The sequence below is a fragment of the Ambystoma mexicanum genome, chromosome 8 (genome assembly GCF_040938575.1).
Source record: "Ambystoma mexicanum isolate Mex_15411 chromosome 8, UKY_AmexF1_1, whole genome shotgun sequence".
NCBI classification, from domain to species: domain Eukaryota; kingdom Metazoa; phylum Chordata; class Amphibia; order Caudata; family Ambystomatidae; genus Ambystoma; species Ambystoma mexicanum.
In genome coordinates this window covers 1,438,009,988-1,438,033,279 of record NC_090929.1, presented here as the reverse complement: position 1 = coordinate 1,438,033,279, position 23,292 = coordinate 1,438,009,988, and positions in this window count along the sequence as shown.

The following is a 23,292-nucleotide window of genomic DNA, read 5'->3' as shown; positions in this document are numbered from 1 at the left end:
TGAAGTTGGCAGCCCTCTGCCTCACTGATGTGAGGGTGCTGCTCTGTTCAGAGGATGATGGTGCAGACAAGGCAGCCCCTGAGGCAGGTGTGGGTGGGCAAAGTGGTCTGGGAGATGGATGTGGAACAGTGGTGGTGAAATAGAGCGGTGGGAGTTCCAAACAGCAGATGAGGTGGTCACAGGGCCGGAAACAGGAGCACAGGCAATGGCAGGGCAGCAGGCACTCACACTGGGCAAGCAGCAGCAGCTGGCAAGGTGGGAGGCAGCACAGGGCAGGAGGAGGCAGAAAAATTGGCACAGAGGCAGGAGAGGGGTTTCTTCTGTTTCTAGCATCAAAGTAAGCTGAAAACAGAGTAAAGACCCTAAGCGCATAAGTTATGTGACACGTCCTCAATGCAGCATGCCAACGCAGCTCACGGCAATGCAAGTGATATTTAAGAGCTCATATGTGCGACACTGGTTGTGTGTGCAAAGGTACAAAGATGGATGAGTATCATGTACATGTATTTGGCAGTGTTACGCAAGCTGTTTCCTTCAGGTAACGCGTACCATATTTTTCTTTTTGGGGGTTGCCTCTGCACATACACCCATGTAGTGTTCTCCATTTTGAGGCCTAGGTGTGTTGTGTGCGCAATTATTGGTTTCAGGGTGCCTCTGTGCATCGCATACTGCTTTTTTCACCATTTGGAAGCGTTCTGGGCATCGCATGCACAATATTTGATTTTAGGGGTGCCTCTGCGTATTGTGTACCACTTTGTTCACCATTTGGAAGCTTCCTGCATATTTCGTACACAAATTACGATTTTAGGGGTACCTCTGTGTATTGCGTACTGCAGATTTTTGCTCTTGGGGTACATTACAGCTTTGCTGGACCACGCATCTAAGTTGCACATCATGTAGACTGTTCCCTTCCTCATATTAGCCAGAACAATATCTTGGGATGCCTTCCATTTCACCTCGACACCTGAAACATGAGTGGAAAGGGAGTAGACAGGGTCTACATCTGCCTCAGACACATCTGCCCCAGCCCCAGGGGAACATGGTGGACCTCAGGCCACAGGTGACCGGCACCTGGTTGTCAATGTGGTTGCATCCAGATATGTGAAGCACCACCACCTAGAGCCACTAGCGCCAAGAAATTACGCCCTGCTAAGCAGGAATAGGCTCCACCCCAAGACACGGCACAGGAGCAGGGTCCGCAGAGGAAGAGGCATTTCAATGAAGAGGAGCTCCAGATCCTCATAGACTAATTAACCAATCACCATTGTGAGATGTACAGCCGCACAATGATTGGTGCATTGGCGGCGTGTCACTGACCTCATCAACGCCTAAGGTGTAGAGAGGCGCAATGCTGAACAGGTCCAGAAGTAGTGGAATGATCTCTCTTGGAAGTCCAAGCCCAAGCTCAGTGCCAACCTGGCCTCTGCACGGGCCACTGGAGGGGGGGGCAGCAGAGAAGGAGGAGCTGACTCCAATCAAAGAGGACATGAGTTAACTCACCAAAATTGAGCAGGTGCAAGACTTTAAGTCGACAATTCCTCACACCCCACAACTGAACCCCACAACTGTACCACCTTAGCCTGTGCGCTCATCCTATAAAAGTTAGATTACTGCAATGTATTACTGCTAGGGACCTCAAATGCCAAACTACAACTGCTGCAAAACAAAGCCCTTGGATAAAATAAAATCGGACCACATTTCTACTATTAGGAGGGAAGCCCACTGGCTACCCGTAAAAGCTAGAATCATTTTCAAAACACTCTGCGTCACCCATAAATGTCTCACTAAGAAGGCGTCCATTTATATCAATAACACTGTCACCCTGAACAAGACTACTAGAGCACTAAGATCGAATAATAATTCACATCTCTTTGTCCCACGCTACAAATGTTCCAGAGCTGGGGGAAGTAGTTTCTCATTAATGGCCCCAAAACTTTGGAATACACTCCTATTAAACGCTAGAAATTATCCATCAGACCAGTGTTTTAAGAAGGCACTAAACACTTGGCTATTCAACACATTCTAGTGCTAGACTCCTTCCTCCCCGACTAACTACAGAAAGGTTCAGGTAACCTCTTCCTCCCACCCCTTCCGTGATGTAAACCTATCAATATCCAATTATTGTACTTAGGCCCTACATCTGGCTTGCTTATTTGTATTATGGAATATTATGAAATGTAATGTAAATTCTGCTGTTCTCCAGATGCAAATGTATCATGAATCCTTCTGCAGGCCCTACATCTGTATTGCTTACTTGTAGCATGGAATATCAGGAAATGTATTGTAAATTCTTCTGCTCTCCATATGTAAATGTAGCATGAATCCTACTGTTGCCATATAATCAAGATGTCTGTAACTACGCAGTGACACCTACAGGTTTGGGTGTATAATAAATGCAATAAATAAATAAATAAAGGTGTGGGAGACATTGAGACCTGTGATGATACATCTGGTGAGTGTCATTTGTATGCATCGTATATGTGGGCTATCATGATTGACCTGCACATATTTGTGTAGCAGTACAGCTGGCTGGCTGCAGTTGTCAGCCATCCTTGGATAATGCATGTTTGCTACCGTGTATGCTTCTGTCACAGGGCCTGTTTTCAGTGGTTTACCTGTGTGGACCACATGTGTGGCACATGTCTGCGTGACTTTTCACTTCACTGTCTGCTGGCTCACATAGCCACGCGAGTACTTGCATGCAGGGTTTGAATGTTCGGCACATGTGCTAATTGAAATACCCCCTGATAGGCACACATCAAGTACATGCAATATACTTCATCAACACACATCATTTGCTGGTGAGTTTCATGTTAGTTTTGTCACCTGCTCTTATGGAATGCCTTGGCAGGATGCATATCCAGGTTTCCCGCCATGACACTTTGTGGTGTGACCAACCTGCCGTGGAATCAGTGCCCACAGATCACTGCCCTGTGTAGCAGGTCTACTGAAGGTGAAACTTGACTTGTGCAATGAAAGTGGCAACACTTGACGAAACATGGTGAATAATAGCTGATGGTGGGTCACCATGCCAAGGTGGTCAGTCTGGTACTCTCCAGTTGTAATGTCTGTAGCCAGCCCATGCAAAAGGTTAGGGGCATGAATACTGCCAATGAGTGTGCCTGTCTGCATTGCATGTCATGTAGGTGCATTGTCTAATTACAAATGTGTTTATGCAGTTCAGAATAGTGCCACCTGTCTGCCAGGAAGGCCCTGTCTGTATCCATCAGTCGATGCATGATGGACACATGCCTTTTCCCTTGCATCATTGTGTCCGCCATTTATGAACGTCTATGTGTTCACTGTAGGGAAGACATGGTATGACAAGCATTGAGATTGACACAATGGATACAATGTGTAAAACCTTTATTGAAAATGTTGGGGTTGGAAAAATACCTATTTTGCCCAATAACTAAGATGGGGGTAGTCTCGACTATCAAACGATAAATAGAAACAGTCCTAGTAGAGTCTGTCCAACCCAAATGGCTTATGCTAACAAAACCTAATGCCTGCCTTATGTTTTGTCCAAAAAGTGTAAAAAGGAGAAATGTATGCAAAAGGAAAAATCAGTGTTCAAATAATAATGTGACTGAACCAACTCTCCTCCCCACTTTAAGCTGCTCGAAGTAAGGCGATCCTTGTAGGCAGGATGACACACTCTGGCTCGTTTTTTAACACAATACACAGTTCAAAACCGTTGATCAAGGCCCGCTTGGCCTTCCATGGTAAAGTCTCTTTCTCCGACTTCCAAAATAATGATTCAACCAAAATATTCACAAAGGTCCCCCTCTACTGAGCTCAGACCTTTCACCACACAGTTCTCTTATGTCCCCCTCTGCCGGGCTCTGACCTCTCATGATAAAGTTCAACACAAAAGTTGAAAGGGGGCTCCCTTCCCCAAGCTTATACTTCGGGTCTCCCTCTGCTGGGCTTGGACCACTTTTGGATGTTGAAGTCTTTCAAATATGTGAGGCTTTCTTTACAGACCACCACAGTACCACTTCAACTCAACGTTCACTATTTCACTTTCACTCTTGCTATTTTGCGCCTTTTTGCTTCAAATAATGTACCTTTCACAGAGACTTTTCGAATCCACTACTTCCTTTCACTGGACCACTCCGTTACTTAGTATCGCTGATCTCGCAGCTGCATTTTACTTTAAAGTTCATTTCCAAGTCTGCCTTTCTTCACCTATTATCCACACACATGCAGCCTTCACTTGTGATATGATGTTGCTACTTCATTCACTTTAACACATGCCAGTGTCTCAGGTTGCATGCCAACTCACTGGCTGTGTGCGCTTTTTTCTTGTTTTGCGTTTTCCGATTTTCGGGTTAATATTAGTACCACAGGCTTGGCCTCCCCTCCCCAACTCTGCCATTCACAAGGGAGGGTCGCTGGCATTCTTGAACCACAATGTAATCTTCAATTGTGGGATCTGCCCTTCTCCACATGTCATTCGTAGCTTGGCGGGAGGCAACGACCTCCAGTAGGGGCGTCTTGGGGTTTTTTGCCTGCTGCTCTCCTCCCTTGGTCCTTTGCTCTCCTTCAGTAGGTGTGCCATTGTACCGGATGTTCTCCTTGCACTCGTGTTTCGCCTTGCTCAGAGTATGTCTTTAGGTATTGCCTTTTATTCATGTGAGGAGAGCTAACTGGTGTCAGGTGTATGCACTTATAGTAAAGTGCCTGACTTTGCCTGACTCGATTAACAGGACATGTCCAGTACGATGTGAGATAGTTAGTTTGGCTACTCTCAGTCACCCTCTTCCTCGGCCCAGTGCTTGTGTAAAAAGGAGGAGTGAGTTGGGACTTTGGAAAATCCTAAAAAATAGATAGGATGGGGTAGATGAATAAAAAAGGGGGGAATACTGCATCTCACCATCGGCTATGTCACCCCCACTCCCCGAACACCCCTCACCCAGGTGATCCTCGCACACTGGTCCACCCCAAGGGTTTGGATCAAAAGGTATTGGCCATGTCGTGGCCACCTGAGAGAGAGAGATCCCCAAGGACTAACGGGTGAGATACCCTCTCGTTTCTCACATACCCTTCCCCTATGCAATGTAGCCACATCTCTTTCACAGGGGAACCAGGAAAGGAATTTGACACTCCCCTGTTCTTTACCTTTTCGGTGTTCCACAGTGAAACAGAAGGGTTGCAGGTGTAAGAACCATTGCATGACTCGAGGGTTAGAGTCTTTCCATTGACTTATCCATACTAAAGGTGAGTGGTCGGTGGCAAGTGTGAATTTTCTTGCTAGAAGATAGTACTTTAGATGGATGATTGCCCATTTGATGGCAAAGGCCTCTAATTTGAACACAGAGTAATTCTTCTCAAGTGGGAAGAGTTTACAACTGGTGGATGGGATGTTCTAATCCAACATATATTTGAAACAGAACTACTCCTAACCCTATGAGAGGGACATCCGATTGTAACACAAATTCTTTCGAAAAATCTACTACTTTTAGGATTGAGTTCTGACACAAGGCTTGTTTTAGGTTGTTGTAACATGCATCATCCTCATCATTCCAATTAATTGTCGGAGGTTAGTAATTATTTTAGCTTGTCTGTTAAGCTGGACATTCCGTCTGAGGAATTTGGTATAAACCTATGGTAATAACCAATCAATCCTAAGAATGCCCTGTGATCTCTCTCTCGGTCTTAGGCATGGTTGGACACGGCCATTCCCTACAAAGAAGCATAGGTATTTCATGGCCGATTGAACTAGCTTGCATTTGGATAAATTAGCAGTTAAACTAGCCTCTGTGAGTGTCCTCATAATAGTAGAAAGATGGACTTCCCAAGTTCTACTATAAAAGACTATATCGCCAATATAGGCCCCACAGAAATCAGAGTAGGGCTATAATATCCTGTCCATAAGTCATTGGAATGTGATGGGGCCCCATGCAGGCCAAAAGGGAGTACTTTGAACTGAATAGTCCCAGGGGTGTCGAGAAAGCTGTCTTTTCCTTATCAGGTCCATATACTGGGACCCACCAATATCCCATTGGTTAAATCTAGGGTTGATAGGAATGTGGCATTTCCAGGTTTATCTATTAACTCATCAAAGTGTGGCATAGGATAGGCATCAAAGGCGGAGATGGCGCTAACCTGACGGAAGTCTATGAAAAACCTCCAAGAATTACTGGGTTTAGTTACCAACACAATAGGGGAGGACCGAGGACTTGAAGAGGGCTTGATGATGTTTGCCTTCAGCATTCTTTTCATGCTTTCTCCATATGAGTATAGACTAGACTCCGGACGAGTTTTATGCGCTCTTGTAATCGGCTAGCTGTTTGTGAGATGGGAGTAGGTGCCTCTTCTCTCTCTTCCCAGGTCTCCCAGAGCATGCCTGAGACATCTCTTGGTTCTCTACCGTAAAGTAGTTCAAAAGGAGAGAATCCAGTAGATGCCTGAGGGGTCTTTCTTACTGCAAATAGGGCTCATGGGATCATGAAATCCCATTTTACCACCCTCATCTACCAATGTTCTCAAAATAATTTTAAGTGTCTTGTTAAATCTCTCTACCAATCTGTCTGTTTAGGGTCGTAAACTGAGGTTCTTATGGTTGTAATGTAATTCCTTGGCTTCGCCCATAAGTTTACTCATGAAATTAGATCCCTGATGCATTGGAATTTCCTTGGGGAAACCAACCCTAGAAAAGAAGGGTAGTAGGTGTTTAGGTGTTTTAAAATGTGCTCTGTTGTGCTGTTCCACATGGGGAAAGCCGCTTGGCACCAGTTAGCGTAATCAACGATTACTAGAACAAATGTATAACCTAGTCTAGAGGTTTCCAAATGTCCAATGATATCCATTACAATTCGGGAGAAAGGGACTTCTATTATCGGTAAGGGGTTTAGAGAGGCAGTTAAGGGAATATGTGTGCTGGTTTTCTAGCATATCTCACATGTCTGAATTAAATTCTTTATGTCAGCATGGATACCTGGCCAGTAGAATTTCCCACTGATGTGAGCTTGGGTTTTAGATTGTCCTAAATGTCCCCCTGTCAAATGAGAATGTGCACTCCGAAGCACTATCTTGCGATGGGCTTTGGGTATTACTAACTGAGTTTTACTTAGGCCTTCTCTGGAGGTTTACTTTCTATATAATAATCCCTGTTTTAGGAAGAAGAAGGGGCTTCCTTTTTCTTGTCCTTCTTCCTCAGGAATCTCTTGTAAGAAGGCCTCTGCAAGTGCTGGATATTTTCGCTGAGCGGAGGCTTGATCGAGAAGGATGGTAGGTTCTTTTTCCCTCTTTGCCTCAGTGATAGATATTTCATCAGCCTCTCCAAAGCCTAAGCTGCCTCTCTCAGTTTCCATTGATTCACTTTCTTCCTTAAAACAGGGAAATAGAGCCTTCTCCAGAATTCCCTGTGCAATTTTGTCCTCACAGTGTATTTCAAATGGAGTTTTGCCATGGTTCTGTAGAAGAACCTTTATGTCTCCATGAAAGTCTGGGTCTATGATGCCTGCCAGGACATCTAGACCAGACTTCCAGGCCAGGCAAGATTTTGGGACCAATTTTATATAACATCCCAAAGGCGGTTTTGGGACTAAGTCTGTGGGAATCATCCCTCTTTCTCTGGAGGGATAGTGGCTTCTCTTCTGCTACAAATGTCAAAGCCTATGGATTCCTTTGTGCTGGTAGAGGTGTCTAAGGCTCTGTGACTACGTTTCTGGAATTTTAGGGTCCCCAGATTTGTCTCAATTGAATTGTATACCACACAGACACCATATTTAAGGAAGGCATGGTATCACAAGTATTGACACTGAGACAATGGATACAATTTGTAAAACCTTTATTGAAAATGTTGGGGTTGGAAAAACTCCTATTTTGTCCTATAACTAAGATGGGAGTGGTCTCGACCATCAAACAATAAAGAAAAACAGTTCTAGTAGAGTCGGTAAAATCAAAATGGCCTATGCTAACAAAACCTAATGCCTGCCCTATCTTTTGTACAAAAGCTTTAAAAAGGAGAAATGTATGCAATAAGGAAAAATGTGTGTTCAAATGATAATGTGACTCAGCCAGCTCTCCTCTCAACGTTAGGCCTCACAAAGTAAGGTGATCCTTGTAGGCAGGATGACACACTTTGGCTCGGTTTCCAACAAAATACACAGTTCAAAACCGTGGATCAAAGCCCATCTGGCCTTCCGATGTTAAGGTATCTTTCTCTGACTTCCAATATAATGGTTCAACCAAAATGTTCAGAAAGGCCCCCCTGTGCCGAGCTCAGACCTTTTACAACACATTTCTTGTAGGTACCCCTCTGCTGGGCTCATACCTCTCATGATAAACTACAACTCAAAAGCTGCAAGGGGGCTCCCTTCCCCAAGCTAATTATACTTCGGGTCTCCCCTGCCGGGCTTGGACCATTTTCGGATGTCCAAGTCTTTCGAATGTGCGTGGCTTTCTCTATAGACCACCTCAGGACCACTTCAATTCAATGTTCACTATTATACTTTCACTCTTGCTGTTTGTGTGCCTTTTTGCTTCAAACAATGTACCTTTCATGGAGACTTTCGAATTGGCTACTTTCTTTCACCAGACCACTCAGTTACATAGTATCGTTGATCTTGCAGCTGCATTCATTCACAAGTTTTACTTTCTTCTCATCTCATTCACTTGTGATATGATGTTGCTACTTCCTTCACTTCAACACACACCAGTCTCTCAGTTCACTTGCCATCTCACTGTCTGTGTGCGATTCTTTCTTATTTTGCGATTTCATATTTTAGAGTCAAGGTTAGTACCTCAGGCTTGGGCTCGCCTCCCCAACTCTGTCATTCACCCGAGAGGGTCACTGGCATCCTTGAAACACAATGCAATCTTCACTTGTGGGATCTGGTGTTCTCTCCATGTCTTTCGTGGTCTGTTAGAGGCAATGACCTCCAGCAGGGAAGCCTTAGGGCGTTCCGGCCCGTTGCTCTCGTCCCTTGGTCCGTTGATCTGCTCCCATTGGTGTGTCTTCGTCCCAGAAGTTCTACTCGTACTCATGTTACGCCTTGCTCAGAGTGTGTCTTTAGGTGTCGTCTTTTATTCGTGTGAGGAGAGATAACTGGTATTAGGTGTATGCACTTAGGGTACAGTTCCTGACTTTGCCTGAGCCGATTTACAGGACATGTCCATTACGATGTGAGAGAATTAGTCTGGTTACTTTCACTCACCCTCTTCCTTGTCCCAGTGTTTGTGTAAAAAAGGGGGGAGTTGGGACGTCAGAAAATCCAATAAAATTGGATGGGGTAGATGAACAAAAAAGGGGGGAATACCATGTCTCACCATCGTTCTCTCCAGCTTGGACTATTGTAACAGCCTCTTTCTAAATCGACCTCCCTCTACTCTCCACCCTCTGCAACTAATCCAGAACAGGACTGCAAGACTTGTCCTTGGCCTCAAGCCCTGGGATCATATCTCTCCAGCTCTGAAATCTCTCCATTGGCTCCCAGTGGATGCAAGGATTAAATTCAAAACCCTCTGCATTGTCCACAAGGCTTTCTGGGGCCTGGGTCCAAAATACCTTCATCTATCCCTCCGCAAATAGCTCCCCACTCTAGCTCTTCGCTCCTCTACCTCCAACTCCCTCAGGGTCAGTAGTTTTTCAAAGCAACGAGTTGTGGGTAGATCTATGTCTTCGGCTGGGGCCTCCCTATGGAACAGCCTCCCTGCCACTTTAAAGCTTGAGGAGAACCATCTCCTGTTCCGGAAGCACCTCAAGACCTTCCTCTTTTCTTCTGCCTTCGCTCCCCCTCTCTCCTACTCATCAGTTCTCTCTTGGCACCGTGCACCTGGCTACCCTCTGTCCTCTGGGTCCAGGTACCTGCTCACCATGCCACCCTCCCGCACTGCCTCCGGGCCACCCCTTGCACTGGGGTCTGTATCTGTACCCATACAGCCCCCCCTTTTTCTTCCCGCATTTATCAGACCTACCCTGTCTGCTGCCTTAAACCTAGCACTTGCAAATGGTTGGCTGCACTACCACTGTTTGTTGCCTTTATTATTTATGTATTTTTATTTCTCTGTTTCTCCTCTGCTTCGCACTTTCCACTTCTCCCCCTTCCATGCACTTTTCCCCTGAACCCTCTCCTATGCACTTGCACGTACTCAATGTCACTGAGCCTAGTAAGATCATTGTTTTGTTCTCCCCTGTTCCCCTACCTTGCCTTGTCGCGCTCTGAAACACTTGTCTACGAGCGCGATAGAAATAAAATATCAAAATCAATATCGGCTATCTCACCCGCAGTCCCCGAAGACCCTTCGTCCAGATGATCCTCCCGCACTGGTCCACCCCAGGGTCTGGATCCAAAGGCTAGGGCCATGCCCTGGCCACCTGAAAGAGATCCCCATGGACTAGCGGGTGAGACACCCTCTGGTTTCTCACACCACCAATGGCATGGACGGGAGTAGGGCTGGGGTGGTGCTGCATGCTGGCAAATGCCATATATGCATGACTTACAGCTCACAGTGTGCCAGGTCACGATGTAAAATGCATGGGTGTCCTGCAATTATGTGTCTTTCTTCCTGTTGATGCCCATGTGCTTGTTTGAAAGGACACACTTGACTCAAAATCTCTTTCCATGTGCAGGTGATGATGCAGCAGATACAGAGGAGTTGGAGGAAGAGGAGATGCTGGTACGTCAGTCTACCAGTGGAGGCCATGGTGTAAGTCACCATGAAAATCCACAGGTGCTACAGGCCATTTTCATGTGTGTTCCGTCCTCTTTGGAATCTTCTGACTCTGCTGATTCGGATGCAGAACCAGACATGGAAGACTCGCTGAGGGAGAAGGTGAGTGCCCCAACGTGCAGGTTAGATGGGGCTGTTGGATTCACAATGCCAGTCAGTGGCAGGTCTCACATCTGCAGCCATTATGGCTGCAAAGCCGCCCTCCCATGAGTTGGTGTCGGGTTGTGGGGCTGATGTGCCAGGGAGGATTGCAGACCTGCAGACAAGGAAGGAGGCACCACAGCAATGGGCCTGGTTCCTTGCATCACACCACCGTGGGCCCTACACACATGGTCGACATGCGCAGGCTGGAGAGACAGTGTTGGTGCAACAAATGTTGTGTAACGCCATCCGGCATAGCAATGCGTTGGATAGAATTGCAGAGGGCATGGATCGACTGGCCAAGAACATGACCCCACAAGCGGCTGTGGATGTGCGATGGCTGCAGATCATGCCGTCTTCAAGTTGTTCCCACAGACTCGACGTGGAGACCAACATCAAGGGCCGAAGGGCTGATCTGAAGTGTCTGCAGGAGTCCCTGCATGTAGAAGCTATGGCACATATCGAGGCCGTGTGGCGTGCACGGTATATAGTGGATTGAATTGCCATGAGATGGAGAGCTTGAGGGCTGCACTGAATGATGAACTCTCAGCCACAAGGACACAGCTCCACAAGGAGATGGATGCCTCAAGGCAGACACTTTCCAAGCAATTCAATGCAACATGAGTGAGCGTGCATACAGACTCTGTAGCCATTGAGGGTGAGGCACATCGTGACCTCACCACCATTGCGATGCTGGTGCATGATTCAGTGTCATGGCTGTCCCTGGCCCATGAAGACCAGGCTTGACACTGCATGGATTAGTTTCCCCATCACTTCCACCTGCAGGTCAATTGCCGAATGGGGGGCCCAGAAAACCCACGCCTCCTCAACCACCATTGTCGTGATGTCCATGAACCCAGGGCGGGTTATTATTATTTTAAAAATAAACAAAACAATGGGTTGATGTACTTTTTTGACATAAGTGATTGCATGCATGATATACCACTATGGCTTGTGACATACTATGTCCCAAGTTGTTGCAGTAATCCCGATTCATCCAGTGACTGCACTCCATGGGAGGTCTGCCCTGCACCTTTTCATCTCCCTAGTACATATATCCTCTGCCAGGCACTGGTCCTCCTTTCACAAATGTGGAGGTACAGTTTCCAGTGGAGGTGATGAGGGAATCACATCAGGGCAGCTCTGTCAGTAGGTAACTATGAGCTCAGTCTGTGTTTTTTCTGTATTAGTCATCACCACGATATTTTCCTGCATTCTCACAAGATTTCTTTCTGGGGGTGTGATGAATGAGTCACGGTAGATATCAGTGCATTGTCTGTTTGTCTGCGTGTGTGGTTATGTGCCCTTCCACTTCAATGCGTGTGCATTCTTTCTGAGATTGCACTTCCACAATTAACTGCTGAAATTATGGGAATATGCTCCTCTTATCACACTTGAGCCATTTGCAGTATTGGCCACATTCTGGTCCTACATCATCATTAACATTCTGCATTCTCTGTGCATCTGGACTCTGTATTTTGTTTGTTCGCCACTTGCCTAACTGACCGTCAAGTGTCCCACTAGGCCTTGCAGGTGCACTCGCTGTCTACACTACTCTTTGACCTGTGCCAGTGCCAACTCCACTCCGTTAACCGCTCACAAGACCTGCCCTGCTACAGTTCCACATCTGACACACACGTCCATTGTCACATCTCCACAACCTCGGCTGGTTCGCTTAATGGCCTTGGCTCTGTTGACACATATCTGGGCATTTGTTTACATTGACTTCACAGGACAGGTTTGTCCCACTTAGTGCACCTATGGTTCTGCACATATGTGCATGTATACCCCTGATGAACTGAACCTGTGTTCACCAATCAGGTCACTTGTTGTTCATTGTTCTTTTCAGTATGTTCTCTTCACCTAGATGTATTACATAATTTCTTTTTCTAATACTTGTTAAAATCCAGCACTGTGAATGACTGCACGGCGTGTGTGCACATTGTGGGCATATGCATGTGGCACATTGTGCACTCCCCCATCTTCTGTTCATTGGTTGCCCCTGTAAGTGTTGCCAATGTATCATGTGATCCCCTTACACTTACTGGGACAGTCACAAACAGGGTGTGTGGTCTATTGAAGGGTGATTGCAACAGCTGTGTATTGTCCTCATCTCCATTTACAGTGTTGTTGAACAGGCTGGTTAGGTGCCCTTATTTATTGGAATGTTGCAGATGTGGGTCTCTCATTTGTATACATGGCATGGTGGGTTGTGCATGCTGTTTCTGTGATGTGATGCTGTTGATTGGCCTTTCAAAAGTGGCCTTTGTTTTCAAGTCTGCTATTCTCCATCACCCACGTTTGTACTTCCACTCCCCCAACATGTGTCCGTTTTCCATCTCTGTTCCTTCCAAGCTCTATGACCATGCTGCCTCTTTCTTCATGTATTTCTGTCTCTGTCTTAGTCTCTTGCCCACCTTCTCTCTGTCCTCACCAACTGTAATGCCTATCATATCTATCCTCATCTCCCCACCGGCCAGTGTCCTCCTTGCACAGCGATTCACACATCCCTCTCTTTCTCTCCACTCCACTGCCATACATTCATTACTCTATGTCCTATCTCACTCTTAGCCTCTGTCATCCTTCTCATCAGCTACCACTCTTGAACTTCCACTCCCAAGACCATCACCTCCACACTTGTAGTCATTTTCCTCCCCTACGATCATGGGTGACCCAAAGGCACACGTGACACCTGACAGTGGGTGTGCAGAAATTGGATGCCTGTAATCAACGTTCCCACTTGTGGCCACATCCCGTGGATGATTTCCACATGTTTCCAGGGTGCATGTTGCGCTGTGCTTGTATTCTGTTTGCTTTGCAGCCAGTGAAGTCTCTGTTGGTGATTTTTGCTGATGGGATGTTGATCATCATGGTTGTTTGATTTTTTGTACTTCCGGACTTCGCGTTCGCATTGACCTTTGCAATTTCATAGTTCCATACGGAAGTTGACATGGCTGTCCAGTATCTTTGCATTGATGCAATGTATGTCTAGGCAAGTTCCAGCTGTTGTTTCAGGTAGGATGCTGTGGATGCGAGACAGGTGGTTACCTTGGGCAGGTAAGTTGAAGGCACTCATGGTGGCACTTGTGGGTTTCTTGGTGGCAGGGAGTCTGGCACTGCGTGGCGTGTATTTTTGTCCTTGTATTGAGGTGAGCAGGTCTGGTTTCATGGGTACGGGGGTACATGGTGATGGTGGGCTGGTGGTTGTATGCTTTCTGTTTTTGCATGGTAATCCGGGGGACACTGGCTGTGGGTGGATTGTTGTGAGGGAGGCTGTCACAGGAGATCATTCATTGGTGAGTTGTCATGAGGGTGGCCAGTCCAGCTGCATGGCTGTTGGAACAGATGGTGATGGGATTTTAGCGAGTGATTGGTTGCAGTTTTTGCATATGTGCTGGTTGCCAAGCGGCTTACCGTTCCCGCTGTTCATGTCATGTCTACCCATGCTGGCAGTCCACTCTTGGTACTTCTGCCCCTTCTGCGGGTGGGGGAGTGTCCCGAGACAAATCCACACACATCACAGTGTTGCAGGACATTTGGGGGATTGCATGTTCACCACATACACCAGGCTCACACCATTGGCCTGGTGTTGTTGTTTGCCATGGGGACATGTTCCATGCACAGCACACCAGCAGATATGTTGTTGCCTGTTGACTGCTGCTTAGTGCATCTCACTGTTCCCTTCAGTTCACAGCACATTGGTCCCCGTTTAGTCCAGTCCTTGTTAACTCTGCCTTCCCTTCCTCTTCCTCTTGCCTGTTCCCAACTCCCTTTTTTGTTTGCAGTCTCCTTGGCCTCCTTTTCTCATTCCTTTCTCTTGTCTGCTTGTCTCTTTTATGCCAGTTGCATCTGTGCCCTACCTTTCTGTATGACTTCTGCCTCTTTGACCACTTGCCTTGTGCAAGATCCTGTCTTGACTGCAATTGACGAGGAGTTTGCATTCCGTCGTCTTGGGCATTCCAACTTCAGCTCCCCTGCCAGGGTTTACTGCGCTGTCCTGATGCTACATTAATCAGGGGATGCCATATCGTGGCATTGGGAGTGCTTCCAAGGGGATCCTGTGTGGGATGTATTTACCCATGCATCCGGGCCCTACCTTAAAACTGTGCAGTACTGGCATTGAAAACATCATAATGGCCAGAGCTCCCCAGAAAATGCACAGGAAAATCCCATTTTGCCTATATTGTGAGTTCAGAGATGCAATGCTGATTGCCAAAAGCAAACCCATACTGTTGGGAATTCATTTTTCTTGAATGTCAAATATGGCAAAATCATGGGCACAGAATTACTTTACTGCAGAAACACACCAATGCCATGTCCTGAACATGGACAATCTACTCCATATAATATCACTTGCTGAAAGGAATCAATCTAAAAGAAAAAATCCCAAGGATGGATGCAGTAACCACAAAATCCTGATGGTGGCGCTAGCGGTCTAAACTCTGACAGGAGAGCTGTCTTGCAAACTGCATGAGTGCAAAGAAAGGGGTCTTATTTCATCAAAGGTTCAAAGGGGTTGCATGTCCTGAGAACTCTTGACACTTCAGAACTCAACACAAGAAGCCAGGAAATAACAGGGTTCTGTTAATTAAATGCAAAGTGGCCCCCTGGCCTCCTGATGTGAGCTTGCCAGACACCACACAAAGGACCCTTTCCTCTGAAAGGAATATGTTAATTCTGGATGTTTGCTGTCAACAAAGATCTGCCAGCCAGCAGAGATCTGTGACTGACCCACCCAAGTCTTGGAGGCGGACTTCAACACTCTGAGGACTGAATTGAAAGTAAAATATATATTTTACAAAAACACTGATAACTCTTTGTAATCAAATGACAGAAATGTATAACTTTGAGAGCTTTAATTTAAAAAATGTACCTTTAATTCAAGCCTAAACTCGAATTTGTGTGATGTTCTGGGGCAAAACCCCATTGTTTATTAATATTACAGACTCCCTGTTTCAGCTAGACAAACGAAAATGCATTGGTATGTGGGTAGATATGTGAGGAACAGTTGTATAAAATTTAATGAAGATCCAATGTTGTTTAGCACATGAAAAAGTGCTAGAAGTTGCCATTTCTGAATGCAAGCTCTTAGAAACAACAGATTTGGACAGAGACATGGCTAAATTCAGCCACACCATGTATGTGTAATTTCAAACAACTGTGTAACTGTGAAATATGGATTTTGATCATATATAGATTTGGGTGCACAGATGATAGGGGAGTTGTTTCAAGAGATCATAAATGGATGACATCACTCTAACTCACAGCTCCTTCGCCAATCAAATGAAAAATGGAAGTTTGACCAATTAGAAGCTGAGAGAGAGGTAGGGTCAGTGATGCTAGAACACACCCACATTCTAAACACATAAAAGCAGACAGACAGGACAGATAGAGACCTTCAATTCCATTTGCTGCAACGCACTCTGCCGGACCATACAACATCCAGAGATCCAGACTTCAAATTCATCAACCTCCAGAAAGCCAAACTAGAGACTTCAATCTATCCAGAACTAAAAGACCTGACCAGACTGTTGACCAGATCGTGACAAAGCCGCTTTCCGGTTCAAAATCTCTTGTGAGTACTCAGCAAAACTCAGAACACATCTCTTAGTTAAAATCATATAATTCAATCCATTTTTAATCTAAGTAGAACTGCAGCTTAGCAATTGTGTTATCCTGCCATCATTTTTAAAGCTGAAAAAGTGTGCGTTTAAAATTTGCAAAAACCAAAAACGACCTCTAGTAAATCGGTCATATCTCCGCAACCGTTTGGGCTAGAGACTTGCAGTAACTTTCCTCTGATAGCGTAGAATCGTGGCTTTCCTACGAACCTAGAACCGCATTCCTACTCCCTATAGTTTTACCGCAATCGCGGAACACGCATCCGCGAATTTTACCGCGATTTGCAATTTCTTCACGTGTAAAAAGACAGCAGTTTTGCTTTTCCTTGCCAGAAATTCGTTTAACCTGCTAAACATTCCTGCATCATTGCTAGTGTGAGCCTGGACTAATATTAACCAGATACCACTCACCCTGAACCTCTGAAAGGGAATTAAAAGCATTTCCAGCATATTTCTCATCCATTGCTAGCACATATCAAAGCATTTTGCCCGTGTTTTCAAAACTCCTATCTGTTTTCTGTAGTGTAAGCTTGCTGGGGTGAACTGATTTACATTGATTGCATTTCTGAGAACTGTGTGTTTTCCTTCCATTTCCTTGCCTTGCATCAAGGGGGGGAGGGGATTGCCAGAGAAAAGTGATTACATTGTTTGGTTGAAATCATATTGAGTATTTTCTGTACTGCATTCATTGAATGTTGCATCCACCTGAACTCTATAAAGCATTCTCTACCACATTATACTTTTGTTCCTATTCACCAGTGTGCTACCTTATCCATTTCATGTCAACTCATTAGTGATTATAAGAAGTGTGCTAGTGCCAGATTCTCCGTTGTTGATCTTTATCATATCAGATTAAGTGTGCTATTCAATTATTAATTTATTATAAAGCGTGATATATATATCTATTTTAAATTATCAAATAAACCTTTTAAACTTGCAAAACAGAACTACTTCTTGGCTCAGTGGGGTCAGGGGGATTCCAAGAGAGGGGTGTTATACAGGGGTAGTCATCCAGAACGCATGAACTGGACCTAAAGATATATCAATAAGGGTTTTCATTCAGTATTCTAGACTAGGCGTTAACTTAGCTGTAGTGCTGAATTGAATCCTCTTACAGATTGGGGGCTCGAGCCGGACGTTTGGGTTAGAATACCACTTGTGCAGCTTAATACAGTGTGCTAACTGACGGGATACATACATCCAGTCGGATCACCACGCTGCATTACGCTGTGAAGCATTCCTTAAAAGGGACGCTCTAGGAAACGGTCTGTTTTGCAAGAATAAAATACAAACTTCTGTAAGTCAGGACAGAGACCAATCTCTAGAATGACGACCTTAGTAGACATGAAAATAGCCAGAGAGCACCTCTTGCATAAGCTATTTGTGAGAGGTGAATGGACCGAACAGGGCCAGGATGCGTGGTTGCAGGCCATCACACAACAGGTCACTGAAACAGGGTCAGACTTATGGAGAGATCAGGGTCCATTACATGTGGCCCTGAGTGAACTATATATGGCTCCTAAAGCCAAAGAGGAACACAATAAGATTGCCAGGATAGCAGCATACCTGTACCTATATATGGGAGACATGCAGGATAGATGTGCTGAAAGCCAAAATCTGGCAAATAGGCAACAGATGGTGTTAGAGAAGGCCCAATCTGACCTGGTCTCTTCTGAGCAGAGGCTGCAGAGGAGCCAGGAGTCAGAAGATGATAGTAGGCAGCACATCATTAAAATAAAGAAGGATATGGATGTGCTGCAACAGGAAAAGGTAGAACAGGATACTAGATTTCTGGCCCTGCAGAAGGAGCACCGAGACAGTTTGGACTCCTTACTGCAGAGCCAGAAAAAGCTGGAGCAACAATTAGACTTTAACAGGGCATGCACGGAGCAGGTAGCCACCCTGCAAAGTCATCTAGATAGAGTGAAGGTAGAGAGCAACAAACTAATTCTGAAAGATCTGGATACCCAGGCAGAGTTTGATCAGGAACGCCAGAAAGCTGGTGCCTTTCAAAGGCAGAGGGACGACCTGGCGGCACAAATGCAGGCTCTTAGTCAGGAAAGAGACGCCTTAGGCCAGGAAGTCTGCCATTTAAAAAGAAAAATGGAAGAAAATCACCTGGCCCGCCAGGGACTGGGTGACCTCCAAAAAGAACACCAGAACTTGGTAGAGCACACCAGGAGGGTGGAAGAGGCTTTGGCAAGAAAGGAGCAGGCCAATAGGGACACAGCTCAGGAGGTAACCCTCCTGCAGCAAAGACTGGCCCAGTTCTCCAGGACCAACCAGGAAGCACAGAGGGAAAATGAGGCCCTCTGTCAACACAATGATAGGCTCCAACAACAGGTAGCGATGCAGGAGAGACTGATAGAGTCTAGTAAGGCCTTAACTGAGGAACTGAAGGCACAAATGCAGGCTCTTGCATTGCAACAGGGAGCAGGGGCGGATAGAGATGAGGTTCGCTGGGAAATGGAAACTCCGGAGCATAACCTCAGGAGCCCTAGTACCAGAGGCCCTCATACCTCTCAGTCCCTGGACTCTGCCACCTCCATGTCCCCTGGCGCACATGAGCACAGGGCCACAGGGATGGCAGATTACTATCCAGCTAAGAGTATGGGGCTCATAGGCCAGTACCACTCAGGAATGGAGGGGTGGGCATCCGGGTATGGGCACCCAAGTACAGTACAGTTCAATGGGGAACCCCGGGAGAGTAGGCCCATTAAGGGCATCCTGAAAACCTCTGCCCAGTTAGGTCAGTGGAGGGGGTACCCATCAAATCCTGGCAGCAAGGAGGAATCTGAAGACTCCTCTGAACTGCGCAGGACACAGGAGACCAGGTCCCCACATTCTGCCAGCCATTCCCAGGCTCGCAGAATCCGGGAAAACCTGGAAGAACAGACGGGAACCTCTGGGAGCAGTGCCTCTGAGTCCGAGGAAGAATGGACAAGGGTTACCCGAACCAAAAAGGCCAATAAGGCAAAAAGGGCCTTGCTTAAGGACCCCTTAAAGCAGATTAAGGCGATCAGGAGCGTCATCACGCCTTACCATAAGAACGCTAAGTATTCTGTTTGGGAGCACTTAGAGTTGTTTGAACAAATGATGGAGACTTTCCATTTGAAGAACAGCCAAAGCTGCATTCAATATGTAAAGTGGACCTTCTCCCCGGAATACTCCAGTTTCTTTGCGGGGCTGGAGGACCAAAATCATTTAAGATGGTCCACCTATAAGGCGGCCATCCTGAAACATTTTTCTGTTCACAGAAATCCTCAAGAGGCTCGCAAGGCAGCCTACAATTTGCAATGTGGGGAGGATCAGGCCCCACAAGAATTTGTGCAGGAGTTAAAGCGTGCTTTTGCACAGACCACAAGAAGGGTGCGCACAGATAGTAGAGAGTTTATAAATACGTTTTTCCATGCCTTGCCCAAATATATCATGACCCAGCTCGTGAGGGATTTTCATGAGAAAAGATCTTTAGACTGGGTCATTGAACAGGCTACCCGGATCTATGAGGTGCAGAAGCCCATAGAAAATAAAAGCAATGCCCAGAAAAACCCCAAAGCCAACAGCACCCCTGCTGCTGCCAAGGTGGCAGAGGTAAAGGTCACCCCCGTTTTGGATTTGGAGATGGGGGGGCCTAAAAACCTACCTGCACCTAATAATGCTAGGCCCAGAAGGTCCTCGGGCCAGTCACAGACAGGGAGCCAGGGAGGCAGCCCCACAAATGGGGTCCCTCGCTCTCCTGACTATGTAAGTCCTCGCTACAAGGGAAATCGACCCATCCTGGGTTATGTGTGGACTCCTCCAGCCCAGGGGGGGGGATCCAGCCAAGCACCTAACCCAGTGTACTTCCCTCCAAACTTCCCACAGGAGGGCAGAAATTTACCAAACCCTGGGCAGAACTTTTTCCCCAGATATCCACCCGACTTCCAACCCCAAAATCATCCATCCTTCTTTCCCCAATTCCCCGAGCCCAGACCACTGAATCCGGGAGAGGGGAGGCCAAGGGTGGAGGGGTACCCAAATCTTCCCAACCAGGGGTACTACCAAAGAAGGGACAGCTACCCTTCCCGGGATCAGCCCAGGGGAGAAAACAGGGCCCCGTATCAGCCTGAGCGGGTTTCCCAGTTAGAGCGCCAGGTTCAAAACATGGCGCGGGATCTGGGTCACATACTGAGGGCTCAGCAGAACCCTCAGATGGGCGTGCCGGCGCAGAACGCACCCAACTCTGGACCTGGTGCTCCAGAACAATGACGGGGGCAGCACCCCGATAATTTACCGGTTCCCAGGGAGGAGGCACAAAGGGAAGGGGGGTGTAAAGCCTTGGAGGAAGCTTCCTTCCTCACTTGTAAACAGCCCCTGGAAACCCAGGAACCGGAAACAAAATCTCTGGCCCCTGAAAGTCTGCCTCCTAAGGAGCAGAGGGGGGGTAGGAGAAACAAAAGACCCAAACAGACTCAGTTTGAGGAGGAGGTACAGGTCTTCCAATTTGAGGGAGAGGGATCCTCAGAGGATCCTGGGAAAAGGATCTTCTCCTTCAGAGAGGGGGGAACTCCTCCCAAAGAAAAATGGGTCCCTAGGGATGCAAATCCAGACTGGGGAGATGTGGAGACTGAGCTACCGCCGCCCACCATCTCATCCCAGAACCAACAGCAAGAAAATCCCCTGGTTCAAACCCATCCTGGTGACTGCCTCCAAAAAGGGGGGGGCGGCCCGGAACCGGAGCCAGGGGAACCCACAATGGCTCTGATCTCCAGTTGCCAAATTTTTCTTTCAGATTCCCAAGGCTCTCCACAGAATTCTCCCCAAAATTCTTCTCTCGCGATGTCCAAAACCAGAAAGTTAGCCCACCAGTTGTCCAAAAATGTGCATTATCTGTGCCCCCTTGAGGAGAAGGAGGGAAGATATTATGCCCCGGTACAAGTACAGGGGCAGGGTACAATTTTGGCACTGGTGGACACTGGATCTCAAGCTACCCTTCTGTCCAGAAGGGCCTTTGACGAACTGAATGCAGGAAGGGGAGAGAATTACCAAATTCCTCTCACCTCTCTTCCTGGACAACTGCAGAACTTTGACGGGAAGGAAATTCCCGTTGAGGGGACCGCAGATTTGGACATAAAAATTGGGCGACATAAGTTGAAGCACCCGGTCATAGTTGTGACCCCAGAGGGCACCCCTTGTTTACTAGGGAATGACCTCCTGAGAAGGTTGTCACCCCTAATAGATTGCGTAAACAAGGTCCTCTGGACCCAGACTAGCCGACCAATAATATTAAAACAGAGTGTCAACCATGTTAGTTTAAACGGCACCTGCCACATGGTTGAACAAAAATCTGACCAAGTAGAATTTCACTTCCAGAATAGCCAAACTCCAGACGTGACAGTAATAGCAGTAGGACAACAGACTGGTGATGGGGGGTCCTCTCTATTTCTGAAAATCAACCTTCCTTCCAGTCTAAAGTGGTACTCCACGCTGGAAGGAAACACTCTGAGATTCTATACTAATCCACAATCAGAAACTCCCACTCCTATAGTCCAGAAAGATGTGAAATCAGCTCAAAGCCTGGCTGATATTCAGCAAATTGGAGAGCAGTTGTTCATCCCTGTTCAGTTAAATGATGGGAAGGACTCTGTTCTCGCTCGAGTGTGTGTGAACAACGGTAAGAGCTTCATCAGCGAAGCCATGTTTCGCCAACTTCCAAAAGATCCAGCCATTCCCACCTTCAAACTGATAGACAAATGGGAAATGGACCTGGAAGCACCCAATTCAAAACATCTCCTGCCAAGCAGGTGTATGCTCAAAATCTCCATTGGCAACAAGAGCATAGTCCATAATTGTTGGGTCGTGCGAGACGTCACTGCCGCCTTTTACTTAGGCAGTGACATTCTCAATCGCTTTGCCATTAGTTTGGACCTAATAAACTTCAAAGCTTGGTCCCGATTAGCGGATAATCCCATGGGCTTTGATGATCCAGAAAAAGCATTTAGGTCAGCTCAATTGCTACCTTATGCAGTTGAAATTCAGGTTAAAGAGGAAGTCACCATCCCAGAAAGGACCCGACAATTCTCCCTGGAAGTGAAAGTTAAAAGGGGACAAGAGTTGAAAAACCCTGATGCTTACATACATCTAAATGCTTCTCTCCAACAGCAAGGGTTGGGGGTAAACCCAACTCCATTAGTCAACATAGAACATGACACCATTCCAATAGAGGTGGATAACAGCGACTTAAAGAGTATTACTCTAGCCGCAGGCACCATTATTGGAATGGCGGTTGATGACCGACATTTCTCCATTGATCTTGTAAATGAACTGTTAGGACCAATCCCCAAGGACTGTGTTGACAGTGACAGTGAGGACAATACAACACCAGACAGGATTTTTACCCGCCATGGGGGGAACTTCCTGGTGTACACTTCCTGCCCCTATGGTAAGGAAGATGTGACTTGTGACTTCAGGAGGGATGAGGTGATTTTCCAGGTCCATGAGGGCTGCCTTTCCCACCTGAAGCCTCCGGTCCAAATCAGCACTCTGACCAGGGACTTCTCCACCCAGCTGGAGGAGGCCGCGGAAATAGCCAAACCAGAAGTCTTTCCAGGCTTCAGGCAGATGGTGCAAGAGACAGTCAACCTAGCTGATGCCTGTGTGACTCTGGAACAAAAGCAAAAGTTGAAACAAGTTTTCTTGGATTTCCAAGATCTCTTTGCGGTAGACTCATATGACTGTGGTCGCACTGACATCCACACAACAACAATCCCCACGGACCCTGGCATGACTCCTGTGTTTGTGAAGCAATATCGCTTGCCTCTCGCATCAATGGAGTCCCTTACTGAAATAATTAAGAACCTTGAGTCCC